The following is a 15,568-nucleotide window of genomic DNA, read 5'->3' as shown; positions in this document are numbered from 1 at the left end:
ATATATATATATATATATATATATATATATATATATATATATATATATATATACACTCTCATTTCTATAACAGTGGCTATTGCAGTCAAATGCAAGGTCTGTGCTATTTTGGTAAACAGTAAAATGGATTCCAGCACATAATCGGCCAGGTTCTACACACCTCATTTTCCACAATATGTTATGGGAAAATGTAATTCCTTTCCAGATGACATGAGGTTGATAATAGAGGTATGGTACAATTAGATTTACACATCATTAGAACTGAAATTTGCGCCGAGATCTGACCTCTGGGTGTATGCAAATGGCAGTCATTCAATTTGGTGCCGGTAAAATGGCTGACCTTTCAAGTGTTCATTTGGGGCCAATCAATATCTACCTCACTGTCTATATTTCAAGTGACAGTTTTTGCCTTATATAAGTGATAATGTGCTATACTTGAGAAGGGATTCCATCTAGCCTTTAGTGTTTTATTATAGGAGTGACCCATAATTTGAGAGGCGATTTGAAAATATTCGGTGTGTGTGTGTGTGTGTGTGTGTGTGTATATATATATATATATATATAGAGAGAGAGAGATGGTCAGTATGGTGTAGTGGTTTGTGTGTTGGACTATGACTCTGGAACCCAGGGTTTGATTCCCAGCTCAGCCATGAAACTCTCTGGGTCACCTTGGACAAGTCACACTCTCTCAGCTTCAGGGGAAGGCAATGGCAAACTTCCTCTGATCAAATCTTGCCAAGAAAACCCCATGATAGCCTTAGGATCGCCATAAGTTGGAAACGGCTCGAAGATACATAACAATAGCAACAACAACAACAACAGCAACACACACACACACACACACACATATTTGCATGGGGGAAAGGAAAAAATTCAACAGACTCCTGCAGCTCCAGTCCATTGGCAGCTGCTACTTTGATTATCTCAGAATATCCTTTCTAAGGGGCACTTAGAGAGAATAGTGGCTGCCACACCATGGCTGATATCCTGTTGGTGATATACAGATATGTCAGTGGTATATATGCATGTGTAAGTCATGCTACACATATGGGGCAAATTATGCATCGTAGTGCAAGAGATGTAGACCAGAAACCTGTGTCATTTTTTGCACAATGTAAATTTGCATGCATTTAACTAAGGAGCATAAGCACAAAGAAAGCTGGTTACTGAATTGTGAAGATGCATAATGGGACACTGGCAAGAATCTCTAATGCGCATCAGGGGTGCCCAGTGTGCCTCATGGGTCCAGTGCATATTGAGTACTGTGGTGCATCGGTCCCAATTTCATAGAATCATAGAGTTGGAAGAGACCACAAGCCCCATCCAGTCCAACTCCTGCCATGCAGGAACTCACAATCAAAACATCCCCAATATGGCCAGATGTGTCAGCCTTTGGAACCTCTGTTTAAAGACCTCCAAAGAAGGAGACTCCACGACACTCTGAGCGATTGTATCCCATTGTTGAACAGCTCTTACTTTCAGAAGGTTCCTACTAATGTCTTCTCCTCTAGTTTGCATCCATTGTTTTGTGTCCTATTCTTTGAGCAGCAGAAAACAAGCTTGCTCCATCCTCAATATGACATCTCTTCAAATTCTTAAACAGGGCTATAATATCCCCTCTTAACCATCTATTTTCCAGGCTAAACATACCCAGCTTCCTAAGTCACTCCTCATAAGGCATGGTTTCTAGATCCTTCACTGTTTTGGTCACCCTCATTTGTTGTGGTCTTGTTGAGCACCATTCCCATTGCTGGCTGTGCTACATATTTGTGTAACTGTAGCCCTTGGTTGGATATAGATGCTGTGCATCTTTGCAATTCTATTTCCCATAGATGCAAGTCCACTTATGAGTATGCAATGCCCCAACAGGATTCTGGCCATATTCTACTGACAGTAAAGGAAAAAGAGTTATGTATCCAGCAAAGTTATACATAGAATCAAAGAATCATTGCGTTGGAAGAGACCACAAGGACCATCCAGTCCAACCCTCCTGCCATGCAGGAGTACACAATCAAAGCATTCCCAACAGATGGTCATCCAGCCATGGTGGTTGTGCATTGTCCATTATGCTTGCACGGTACGCACTGTGGTTTCACACATTGCACAACATTACCCAGTCACTGACATGTGTTTTCCATGGGAGTTATGGAGTGCTGATGTAACGTACCCCTGCATGCAGATATTTTTCATACACTGAGAGAATATTGGATTGCCTCCCAAATGACCTCTCGAACACAGGATTCCAGAAACAACAAAATGGAAGTCATCAGCCAACTGGAGCTGCTAAGTTCTATTAAATTTCAGCTCCTTTAGAAAATGTAATGGCCTAAATCCTCTTAGTAATTTTGACCAGTTGAAATAGTGTGTCAGCATATAAGTAACTCCCATTGAGTCAGTGGGCCCTCTCTAGTTGTTTTTGACTTATGGCAACTATAAGATGAACCTATCATGGATTTTCTTGGCAAGGATTGGCCAGAGAGGGTTTGCCATTGCCTTTCTCTGAACCTGAGAAAATGTGACTCACCCAAGGTCAACCAAAGGATTTCCATGGCTGAGTGGGGATTGAAACCTTGGTCTCCAGAGTCATAGTGCAACACTGAAACCATGACTCTGGCTCTCTGTTCCATTGCTCTGGAGCAGAAATATTGCTAGACATTCTATGATGTGGCCTGGACTATTCCCTCCTCCCTCTTTTATGTCCTCTTTGTCTTTCACGATTAATGTCTAATGAGATCACTTTCTCAGCAATTAATTCATTGTCTTATTCCTTTTGATCTTTGTATCATTAAATATATGTTTGGGAACATAGGACTGTTTGTTCTCTGTAATATAAATGGCCATGTACTGTTATTAAAAATGAATTGAAGATAGGTTTTAAGCGTGACTGAAACCTTCATTTCTATGGTCTGAAACTTCTGGAGAAAGAAGGAATATTCTGAAACATTGTAACATTGGAATCAGGGTGGGATTGTTTCAGCTTTTTAGACTGACCCACAATTAAACCAAGCAAATGTCTCCTCTTAAGGTAAAATACAAGACTGATGCAATATCTGAGATGGTGTCATAAGTCACTGTTGGAATAGCCATGGGAGGAGATCACCTCCCTAGGGTAAGGCGACACCTGAGGATTGATTTTTTTCCTTGAAGTGATTTTTGTTTTTAAACTAACTAGTAGGAAAATATTGCCAAAGTTTCTGCCCTGGGTGTATGTAGAGAGCATTAGCTGTGCTTCAGACTGGAAGAAGGTCTCAAGAGAAGTGCTACATAATTCTGTTCTCTTCAATATTTTTATCAATGATTTAGATATGAGGTGGAGGGAATTCTTATCAAATTTGTGGGTGATATAATAAAATAATAATAAAATTTTTAATTTATATCCCGCCCTTCCAACGATCAGGGCGGCTTACAATAGAGTTTAAAACAACAGGAGCAATCCATACAGCACAACGATTAAAATGCAAAAGATTAAAATACAAATACTACAATTATCCAAAAATAACAGATAAAAAGCCCCATAGCCCAACCTCATGGCCACGGAAGAGGAGGGAGGCCCACAGGATTTTTATTCGGGGAATGCCTGTTGGAACAGGAAGGTTTTTAAGTCCTTCCTGAATTGGGCCAGGGTGGTAGATGAGCGGAGCTCAGTGGGCAGCGTGTTCCAAAGGGCTGGGGCAGCTGTGGAAAATGTCCTCCGCGTGGTGGAGGCTAACCTTGCCCCAGGCACCTTCAGTAATTGCTGCCCAGATGTTCTGAGGGTGCGAGGCGGAATGTACGGGGAGAGGCGGTCCTTTAGGTATCCTGGGCCCAAGCCATTTAGGGCTTTATAGGTAATAACCAACACCTTATATTGAGCTCGGAAGCGAATGGGCAGCCAATGGAGGTCCTTTAAAACCGGTGTTATATGGCTGGTCCTGGGAACACCAGTGACCAGCCGGGCTGCCATATTCTGCACCATTTGCAGCTTCCGAGTTAGGTATAAGGGTTGCCCCATGTAGAGTACATTGCAGAAATCCAGTCTCGAAGTTACCAGAGCATGTACAACAGTTTCTAGGTCCCTCTGGGCCAGGTATGGGCGCAGCTGGCGGATCAGCCGAAGCTGATAACAGGTGCTCTTGACCGTTGCATTCACCTGAGCAGTCAGGTGAAGCGACGAGTCAAGAAGCACCCCCAGACTGCGCACGGAGTCCTTCACAGGGAGCGTGACCCCGTTCAGGACAGGTGGAACCACCGCCATTCCTGGACCAGGAGAACCTATCACTAGTACCTCCATTTTCTCTGGATTCAATTTGAGTCGGTTTTCCCTCATCCAGCCCATTACCGACTCCAGACAGGCCACGAGAGGAGAGACGCCATCCCCGGTCACTGCATCAGTCGGAGACATAAAGAAAATGATTTGGGTGTCATCAGCGTACTGATAACCCCGCGCCCCATGTCTCCGGATGATCTCTCCCAGCGGTTTCATGTAAATGTTAAATAGCATGGGAGACAGAATGGCTCCTTGAGGGACCCCAGTTTTTAGGGGCCTCTCGTCAGAGCACACGTCTCCCAGCTGCACCATCTGGGACCTCCCGGAGAGGTAGGACCGGAACCACTGAAGCGCAGTGCCCCCGATTCCCACCTCTGCCAGGCGTCCCAGAAGGATACCATGGTCTATGGTATCGAAAGCCGCTGAGATGTCCAAGAGCACCAGCAGGGACACGCTTCCCCTGTCGATGCCCAGACGGAGATCATCGACCAGGGCGACCATGGCAGTCTCAACCTCGTAACCCGCCCGTAACCCGCCCTCCCATAAAGATGGGAGACGTAGCTAACATATTGGAACAGAATTCAAAAGGACCTGGATAAACTTGAAAACTGGACTGAAATTAATACAATGAAATTCAACTGCGACAAATGCAAAATTCTACATTTAGGTCACAAAACCCAAATGCACAAGAATAGGATGGGGAATACAGGGCTCAGTAATATTACATGTGAAAAGGACCTTATGATTATTCTTGATCATAAACTGAACATGAGCCAGTAGTGTGATGCTGCAGCAAAGAAGGTGTATGCTAATTTAGCCTGCATTAATAGAATTTTACTTTCCAAGTCCAGGGAATTAATAGTTCCACTATATTCTGCACTGGTCAGGCCCCAGTTGGAATACAGCATTCAGTTCTGCATGTCTCATTTTAAGAAAGATATAGGCAAGTTGGAGCAGGTTCAGAAAAGGGCAATAGACAGGGGAAGTGTGACCTTGTTGGTGCTTTTGGACATCTCAGCGGCTTTCGATACCATTGACCACGATATCCTTCTGGAACGCCTAAGAGAGTTGGGTATCAGGGGCACTGTGCTCCAGTGGTTCCGTTCCTACCTCTCGGGCAGATTCCAGATGGTGCAGTTCGGGGATACTTGCTCCTCTAAGAGGGAACAGACATCTAGTGTCCCTCAGGGAGCGATTCTGTCCCCACTTTGTTTAGGAGAGATTATCCGGAGACACAGGGCACGATGTTATCAGTACGTTGATGACACCCAAATATGCTTCTCTGTGTATCCGACTGATGCAGTGTCTAAGGATGGCATCTCTCCTCTTAATGCCTGTTTGGAGTCAGTAATGGGCTGGATGAGGGAAAACAAACTCAGTCTGAATCCAGAGAAAACAGAAGTACTGGTGATAGGTTGCCCAGGTCCGGGGAAGGAAATTTATCCACCTGTCCTGAATGGGGTCACACTTCCTCTGAAGGATGAAGTTTGCAGTTTAGGAGTACTTCTGGACTCGTCCCTGCAGTTGACATCTCAAGTAGATGCAACAGTCAGAAGTGCTTGCTATCAACTTCGGTTGATACGCCAACTGCGGCCCTTTCTGGGCCAAAGGGACATTGAAACGGTGGTACATGCTCTGGTAACCTCTTGCTTCGATTTCTGTAATGCGCTCTACATGGGGTTGCCCTTGTACCAAGCCCGGAAGCTTCAATTATTACAAAATATGGCAGCCAGATTGGTCACCGGTGCATCCAGGTTTGACCATATATCACCTATTTTGAAAGATCTTCACTGGCTGCCTATTTGCTTCCGAGCACAATACAAGGTGCTGGGCTGGTTATTACCTATAAAGCCCTATATGGCATGGGCCCGAGTTACTTGAGGGACCACATCTCCCCATATAATCCACCCCACACACTTAGAACATCTGGGAAGAACCTGTTGGAAATACCATCCTCCAAGTACGTTGCCACATCCCAGATGGCCTTTTCATTAGCAGCCCCGAGGATCTGGAATAATCTTCCTGATGAGCTCCATCTTATGACCCACCTGGAATCATTTAAAAAGAGCCTTAAAACCTTTCTCTTTTGTCAAGCCTCCCCCCCTGAAGAATGAAGCTTGTATCTCTGATGCCATCGATTCTCTGCCTACCCTGGATATGTATGTTGTATGATTGTTTTTAGAGTTTTAGAGTTGTTGTACTACTGGATTTTATTTATGAGATTGTTTGTAATGGATTTTAATAGTCTGTAGCCCCGCTTCGATCCTATGGGAGAGGCGGGGAAACATAAATAAAATTTATTATTATTATTATTATTATTATTATTATTATTATTATTAACAGGTATGGAGAACAAAACATATGAAGAGAAATTGAGAGAGCTGCATATGTTCAGGCTGGAGAAGACTGAGGGATGCAATGATTTCATCCTTTAAATACCTTAAGGGCTCCCACAAAGTGGTGGGTGCTGGCTTTACTGCCTCAGAGGGTAGAACTAGGTCTAATGGTTTTAAGTTACAGGAGGGTAGATTTTGATTGTACATTAGAAGGAACTTCTTTACATTAAGAGCTGTTTGACCATGAAATCAGTTGCTTAGAGAGGTGGTGGAGGTCTCTTTCTTTGGACATCTTCAATAAGAGGCTGGACAGCTACCAGCTGGGGATATTATAACATCCAGCACTGAGCAGCGGGTTGGATTGGGTGGTCCATGGGCCACTTGCAACACTATGATTTTATGAAAGTAGAGTCACTAGCAGTAGTGCCTGGTGGTTCCTCTTCCAGTTGGGCAGTGATTCCATGCCACATTTTAATTTAGGCACTGAAAAGATCAGCACCTTGAAAAGCTCCCTTTAAATTTGAGTTAAGAAACGGAGTGGATTCACTGCCCCTTTGACATGGGAAGCACTAACCACCACTGGTCACAAGGCTGGAAAATGTTCTCTAGTATGCAATTTTCCCCTTAATTTAGGCTTCTTGCATGTAAAGAAGTCAGTCCTAATCTTTGTATCTCCTACTTCTTTCATAACTAAGGAGTTTATCACACAAAGGAGATTGGAAGTTTATCCCATGAATATGCTGGAAAAATCATGTAATTACACGAAACAATTTCACATGATGTCGCACAAAACCTGCCATTAAAGTGGTCACAAAGAAGCATTAACACACATCTTTTTACTTTTGGGATTTCAGCAACAATACATTTCTGATATCACTTTATTTACGCAATTGGTTGTGATCATCACTTGCATAATTACTCACCATTTTTGCTTTATTTGCAGGATGCTTTGAATGCGCTTTAATCTCTCTTTAATGCTGAAATTAGCCCCAGTGTGATAAACTCCTAAATTGTCTTTGTTGAATTTTCCCTTAGTGGCATGCACCACACATGCTAATATTACCAGAGAGGCAACTGGTCAGTTTCATTGTTCCATTCTTGGTGATACTACATTTTGCTGTACAGTTTGCCCTCCACATTTGTGACTTTGGCTTTTGTAGCTTTGATTATTTGTGGATTTGATTAATATGGCATCTCTAGGAATCGCTAGGTTGTCCAGTGCAACTCTGCCAGATGTTGATTTCAGTGTAGCACTGGAGGGCCTAGACATTACTAGAGAAGACACTTTTCTAGGCATTTGTAAGTTCTCCTGCATGATTCTATGGTCAATTTCTGGCAAATGTTGACACAGAGTTGTGCTGGAAGGCCTAGAGTTTCCTAGAGAGGTGGTCCTTCAGGCAAAATAATTAGTGTTTTTTATTTGTGGTTTTCCCACTTTCACAGGGGCCCTGCACCCCTAACCCCAGCAAATATGGAGGGCCCTTTGTATTCCGAATCATACATATAAAGCTTGAATTGTAGTGATTTTTTTAATCTTTTAAGTTACTCGGTTTTTTGAGCCAACTAAAGTCACAAACTGGCTAACAAAAATAAAACAAAAGAAAGAATACATACGTACTGGTTTTTAGAAAAAACCCAATGACTGGCAAGAAGCGCCAATGGTTAAAGTCTGCCTGTATGGCTTCTCACCAGGTTTTTCTTTCTTTTTTTTTTTCTTTTGCCACCTGAATCTGTCTACAAGTGAAGTGCAATTTCTACCATTTGACTTTCATTTGCACCTTATTGATTTCCAGGTTCCACAGTATATAATGTAATGACACAATTTTCTTAATGAAAAGGGGAAATCAATTCCATCCCCTCCCAGTGTTTCACAGATAAAATTAGATGCACACTTGTGTACCTGTAACCGTAGGCCACAGGCCATGGACAACCGCCTTAGGTGCCCCTGTTCAACTGTAGACATTGGTGAAAGGTCATTTCTAATTGTTTTATGTTGTGTTCATTTAGCCTGGAATAGTTTTCCCTCCACTGACTTCTGAAGGAGGTTGTTTTATTAAATGGACCACAACAAATTTCATTATCAGCAATTCCACTCTGCAGAAATAAAGCAGTTTGATAACACTTTAACTGTGATGGTTCCATCCTGTAGAATCTTGGAATTTGTAGTTTTGGTGAGGTATTTAGCCTGTTCTGTCAGAGAGGTCCAGTGCCTCTCACCAAACAACAAAACCCAAGATTTTGCAGGATAAAGTGATATACTGTGGGTTGGATCCAAAGCTTCTCTTTCATGAATAGAAGGTACTTACATTAACAGAAGGTACCTTCCATTTAGAGCAGGGGTAGGCAACCTTTTTGAGCCGGGGGCCGGGTTGCTGTCCCTCAGACAACTGGGGGGGCAGAAGCCAAAAAATAAATAATTAAATAATGTTTCAAAAAATTAAATAAATAAATAAACCGGACAAATGTAGGACAACATTTTCAAATGGTGGACGCTTTTTTAAAAAAAGTGGAGGACACGCAAAAAAAATTTGCTGATTTTTAAAAAAATGTTAATATAAATGCATGTTTCTGAGGCGTCTATAGACAATTGCCCCCTTGCCCCTGCGCGCGAGAGGCCAAAGGCCCCGGCGGCAATCAGCGGCAGGACTGGGCTGGGGCCGGTCCCAAGGCCTTGCCGGGCTGCATCCGGCCCACGGGCCGCAGGTTGCCTACCCCTGATTTAGAGCCAGTGTGGAGTTGTAGTTGAGTATTGGACTATGACTCTGGAGACCAGGGTTTGATTCCCAGTTCTGCCATGAAACCCAATGGGTGATCTTGGACAAATCACCTGCTCTCAGCTTCAGGGGAAGACAGTAGCAAACCTCCTCTGAACAAATCTTGCTAAGAAAACCCTGTGAAAACCATAAGTCGGAAACTACTTGAAGGCATACAACAAAAACCTTCCATTTACAGAGGTGGTCATTCATGGGTGGAAACAGTGCTAGGAACTAATTAGTTAAAAACAATTAAATTATGTTGGGAATTTTCAAAGGTAAAGGGACAAAGTAATTACATTTATTTTGTAACTGAAGTATTGATTTACCATATATACTTGTGTATAATAAGTCGACCTCATGTATCAGTCGAGGGAAGGTTTCAGCATCAAAATCCTGGATTTTGAATCATAGAATCATAGAGTTGGAAGAGACCGCAAGGGCCATCCAGTCCAACCCCCTGCCATGCAGGAAATCCAACTCAAAGCATCCCCGACAGATGGCCATCCAGCCTCTGTTTAAAAACCTCGGAAGGAGATTCCACTACACTCTGAGGGAGTGTGTTCCACTGTCGAACAGCCCTTACTGTCAGGAAGTTCTTCCTAATGTTGAGGTGGAATCTCTTTTCCTGCAGTTTGCATCCATTGTTCTGCGTTCTAGTGTCTGGAGCAGCAGAAAACAAGCTTGCTCCCTCCTCAATATGACATCCTTTCAAATATTTAAACAGGGCTATCATATCACCTCTTAACCTTCTCTTCTCCAGGCTAAACACCCCTAGCTCCCTTAGTGGTTCCTCATAGGACATGGTTTCCAGACCTTTCACCATTTTAGTTGCCCTCGTTTGGATACGCTCCAGTTTCTCAACATCCTTTTTAAATTGTGGTGCCCAGAACTGGACAAAATATTCCAGGTGGGGCCTGACCAGAGCAGAATAGAGTGGCATTATTACTTCCCTTGAACTAGACACTATATTTCTATTGGTGCAGCCTAAAATTGCATTGTCCTTGTTAGCTGCCGCATCGCACTGTTGACTCATGTTCAATTTGTGGTTTACTTGGACTCCCAGATCCCTTTCACATGTAGTCTAGTTCAGCCAGGTGTCACCCATTCCATTTTTACACCTTCCACCACCAGTGCAGTACCATACATTTCTCTGTGTTGAAATTTATTTTGTTAGCTTTGGCCCAGCTTTCTAATCTATTAAGGTCATTCTGAAGTTTGATCCTGTCGTCAGGGGTATTAGCTACTCCTCCTAAGGACAGGATATGACCCGTGGATATAAAAACAATTCAAAGTGCTGATTATGACTTATAAAGCCCTGCACGGCTTAGGTCCAGATTATTTGAGAGACTATCTCCCCATACAAACCTTCTAGAGCCATAAAATCTTCTGGGGAATGTTTTATTTTGGTTCTCCTCACCATCACAGGCTCTCCTGGTGAGGACATGAGAGAGAGCCTTCTCAAGGGCTGCTCCTGCCCTTGGGAATGCCCTTCCAGGAGAAGCAAGGCTGGCCCGCTCCTTGCTGGCCTTTCATCGGCATGTAAAAATGGCTGTGTTCAGGCGGGCTTTTAATTTGTAGTTATGGGTTGGGTTTTATATGGGTTGGGTACTGCGATTTTATTGTGGTTTTAATATTTGTAATTTTATATTGTTTTTAGCTGATGTTTCAACTTTTTAAAAATTGCAATACGTTTTTTAAAATTGTTATTGTGAGCCTCCTTGGGTCCCTTCAGGGAGAAAGGCGGGTTAGAAATTAAATAAATAAATAAACAAACAAACAAACAAACAAACAAATAAAGCAAGCAAGCAAGCAAGCAAGCATAGGGGTGTTATAACAAAGGGTGGAAAGGGGAAATACTACTTCTGTCCCTCCTTCTCCTTCTCTGGACCTCCCCTGACCACTGAACATCGATTCCCAGGTGCTGGAGGAGAGGATGTGGTGTAACCTTGCTCCTCCCCTGTTCTACCCCTTCCTCACTCCCTTTTCAGCATTTCAGCAGCCATATCTGAGCCACTGTGCCAGCTCATTTCTCCACTGGCTAATCTCTGGGATCAACTGGCATAAGGGGGAGTTCTGCCAGTTTGGGCGTAGTGAGCTATGGCAGTTAAATTGGTATCAAGTGGCATTACCTGTATTTCTGTAGTGTGCATACAGCCTTAGATCTTCCCCAATAAAACTATTAACTTGTGATTTATCAGTCCCTTAGGGCTGGGGAATTTGAAATCTTAAGCCACAAGATTCAAACCACTTATTTTAGTTAATGATTACAGTAGGGTTCCCTAGAATTCCAGGATTTAGTGAGAGGTCACTAGGGGGTTCCACAAAAGAGTGTGCTTCTAGTGCATACATTTTGCATAAATCTGAATGGCAGTTTAACATAAACCTTTTTCAAGTTTTATTTAAGTATTACTTAAATCTAACATAAATTTAAGTGGCAACTCTTGGGCGCTTCCCCTCAAAGTAGTGCAGAGATAAATCAAGCTTTGAAAGATATGAATAAGACATTTGTGTGTTTGTTAGCTTTTCTGGGCAAAGATGTCATATTAAAGTTAAAGCCTGTAATCTCTGCTAATGTAGTTGCCATTTTGTTTGCTTTGCCTTTACATTCTTTTTTGACAGGTGTTGGTTTTCCTAGCCCCATCTGAATTGCCTTCCCCACAGTCACCATTTACTGTCGTTCCCTCCTTATCCATCCAGACTTTAGGGTGATCATAGTTATACCTTTTGGAGTTTTGTAAATTCTTTGGCATTCTTTCCCTTTGCCTCATCCTTTAGATCCTTTGCTCATGTCCCTATGTTTTACACTCAATTTATCCACGGGTCATATCAAAATCCATAATTTCGGCCCCAAAGTCTGCCCGTGACTTATACATGAGGTCAACTTATAGTCAGGAATATATACAGTATTTACGATGTCATAAGTTTGCACACTCATATAATCCCTTTCCTTAAAAACCTCCACTTTTCCAAAGTTTGTTGGAATAAAAAACGTTTAACAAGTTTTGGCCTCAGACCCTTTCCCCTCCAGTATGATAAATATAACTAATAGTGTCAGTAGACTTTGGGTGCATCTGCACTCTAGAAATAATGCAGTTTGACCCCACTTTAACTGCTATGGCCCCATCCTACAGAATCCTGGGGTTTGTAGTTTTGTGAAGCACCACAAACTTTGGCAGAGAAGGTGAAAGATCTTGTAAAGCTACAAATCCCAGGATTCCAAAAGGCTGGAGCTACAGCACTTAAAGCGGTGTCAAACTGGATTATTTCTACAATATAGATGCACCCTTTATCTGTGTTTAGCTTGGAGAAGGGAGATCGAGAGGCTGCATGAAAGATATCTTGAAATATTGGAAGGGATGTCATGTAGAAAATGGAGCATGTTTGTTTTCTGTTGTCCCAGAGATTACAGCATAATGCAGTGGCTTCAAATGACAAGCAAAGAGAGTCCACCTCAATGTCAGGTACAACATCCTGACCATAAGAGATGTTTAACAGTGCAATGGACCACCTCTTCACTGGAGGTCTTTAAACAGAGGTTGGATGGCCATCTCTCAGGAGTGCTTTATTCCTGCATGGCAGAGGGTTTGAGCTAGATGACCCTTGGTTCCCTTCCAGCTTAATGATTCTATTCTGTGAATCTAACTGCAAAGAATTCGTAACTCAGGATTACTGCTATATAAGTGGCAATAAAGTTGGTGCTGGTAATAAATATAAAGATCATGGGTATCCTTTTCTCTCCTAAACTGTAAACCTGTAGATACACATACACATATATCCCCGCATGCACAATTAAAATAACTGTATCCTCCCTCCTTTGAAGTGGTTACAATAGGAAATTGGCCCATGAGGTTCTAAAGGTTGAAATGCCTTTAATATCAATACGCAGTATTCCTTTAAAAAACAAATTCTTTAAAAAAGTATCCATGTTTGCAACAAAGAATGGAGAACAAAAAACTGTGTTGCGATTAAAGTGATGTTTTGCAAGGGGAGATTTTTTCATTTCCATCTTTGATGAAAGACCAAAGCATCTCTCTGATGAAACACCCAAACCGAAATGCCAAAGAGAAGCAGAAAAATATTTGCAGAGCCCAGCTGTGAAGATACAGCCGCTCAGCTGTTAACCTGCATTTAGCAAGGATTTCTGCTTACCTTTTCTTCCTGTTCTATTTTGTTCAATATTAGTATTTTCTCGATATCCTCAATGCTGTCTCTTGAGGCTTGGCCATTAACACTGCCTTGGTGTTAGAAAGGTTTTGCGACTTGCTGCATCACGTGACAAACTAGAGCAAAATAATGTGAACAAGTTATTAACACTTCAAGGCTGACCCTTCCCTCTTTCCCAGAATGCTTTGGGCCTCCTTATTGATCGGGTCTATGTCGCTTTCTGTCACCTGAGAATTAAAAATTTGATGTTGCATTTGACCATTTATCTCTTTAGCCAAACTGTTGCAATCTCTTTGACCTTTTAAAATGTTTATGACAAGGTGTTTGCTGTTAATTGCTGACATAAAAGACGGAAAACCTCAGGGTTAGGACTAATGTCTGTTGCGTGCCGAACACATACTCTTTGATAAATGAAAACACCATATTTCAGCAGTTACTGAAGCAATTGGAAGATGAAAGAGACACACATTGATAAAAATAGGGTGCAACAGAATTTGATGCAATATTTATTGTATGTTTGCTCTCATCACATTTGAGCCTGCCCTTCTTCAAAGCTCTAGGCAGAAGAAAGCATGCAGGGAATTATACAGTTTTGTTTTTCTTAGAACCTCATTTTTTAAGGGTAGAAATATACAGTCTACCAGCAGATACCTGTTCTGAAACTCCGGCTCAGCACTGCAAAACGGTTTGGTACTTACTACTTTAACTGCTATGGATTCCTGGGATTTGTAATTTGTTGTGCCACCAGAGCACTTTGGCATAGAAGGCTAAATATCTCACAAAACTACAAATCCCAGATGTGCTGTGCTATGACAGTTAAAATGGTGGAATTTATCACATGAAGAAGATCAGGGGTTTATCCCATGAATATTCCGGAAAAATCACATAATTACACGAAATGATTTCACATGACTCAGCTCAAAACCCGGCATTAAAGTGGTCACAAAGAAGCATTAATATGCATCTTTTTACTTTTGGGATTTCAGTGACAATGCATTTCCTATATCACTTTATTTGCGCAATTGTGTGTGATAATCATTTGTGCAATTACTCGCCATTTTCACTTTATTTGTGGGATGCTTTAAATGATGTTTAATCTCTCGTAAATGCCCAAATTAGCCCCAGTGAGATAAACTCCAGTCAAACTGCATTATTTCTCTAATGCAGATTAGACCTTGGAGGTCTCTCATTCATAAGGTCACCATAAGTCGAAGCTGACTTGATGGCCAACAATGACAGCACTCAAATCACAGCCTGATTTCTCACAACAGCCCTGCAAGGTAGATTAAAGAGAGAGAGAGAGAGAGAGAAAAGAAGAGGTTTTGCCCCAAGGCACTCAAGAGAACTCCACAGCCAAGAAGGGATGCAAATCCATCAGTCACGTTAGGTCCCAGGGAAAAAATGAAGGGGGAGGGGGAAGGCCTTTTTTTGTTTTTTAAAGTTAATCATTAAGCAGAAGCTGGGGGAATGGGCTGCCCAGATCTCTTTAGCTTTTACTTTCACACCATATTCAGTGTATTTTGCAAGGATGAAAATAAATCAACCCTGACTGCCTGGTAAATTTAACATGCATCTCCAATGACAGCAGGGTGAAGTGGTTATTTGATTATTTTGCTGCAGAGATCGACATGTTCATAAAGCAAAATGCACATTACCCAATGCCAGTCCAGCTTTGCAAATCAGCAGGCATTGGGGTAGTCATGTGTACCATGGCAAAGAGAAAGGTTAATTTCACATACCCAGAAATGAAAACAGTCTCAGTCCTAGATACTTCTAAAACTGCCTTATTCTTGCACCAAGAATCACTTGATCAGGGTTCAAGTAACAGGAATTTATTAGAAGGGACAATGGCATCATCTGGTCCCCCCCTCCCCCGGATTTGTTTCCTTTGAGTATAGTTGTAGTTCTCACAACAACTGTGTTGGGTGTGTGTGCTAGAGATTTCCCCAGTAATCATATATTGTCATGAGCTATTAATGAAATGCAAAGTATTGTGGGGTGGTACAGTCTTGACTTGGCAATTAAGATCCATTAGCTTCTCAAAAGGCCTGTTCTTAGTTAAAGAG

This window comes from Sceloporus undulatus, chromosome 1 (genome assembly GCF_019175285.1).
Source record: "Sceloporus undulatus isolate JIND9_A2432 ecotype Alabama chromosome 1, SceUnd_v1.1, whole genome shotgun sequence".
NCBI classification, from domain to species: Eukaryota; Metazoa; Chordata; class Lepidosauria; order Squamata; family Phrynosomatidae; genus Sceloporus; species Sceloporus undulatus.
The sequence above is the reverse complement of the archived record's forward strand: the minus strand, read 5'-3'. Positions refer to the sequence as shown.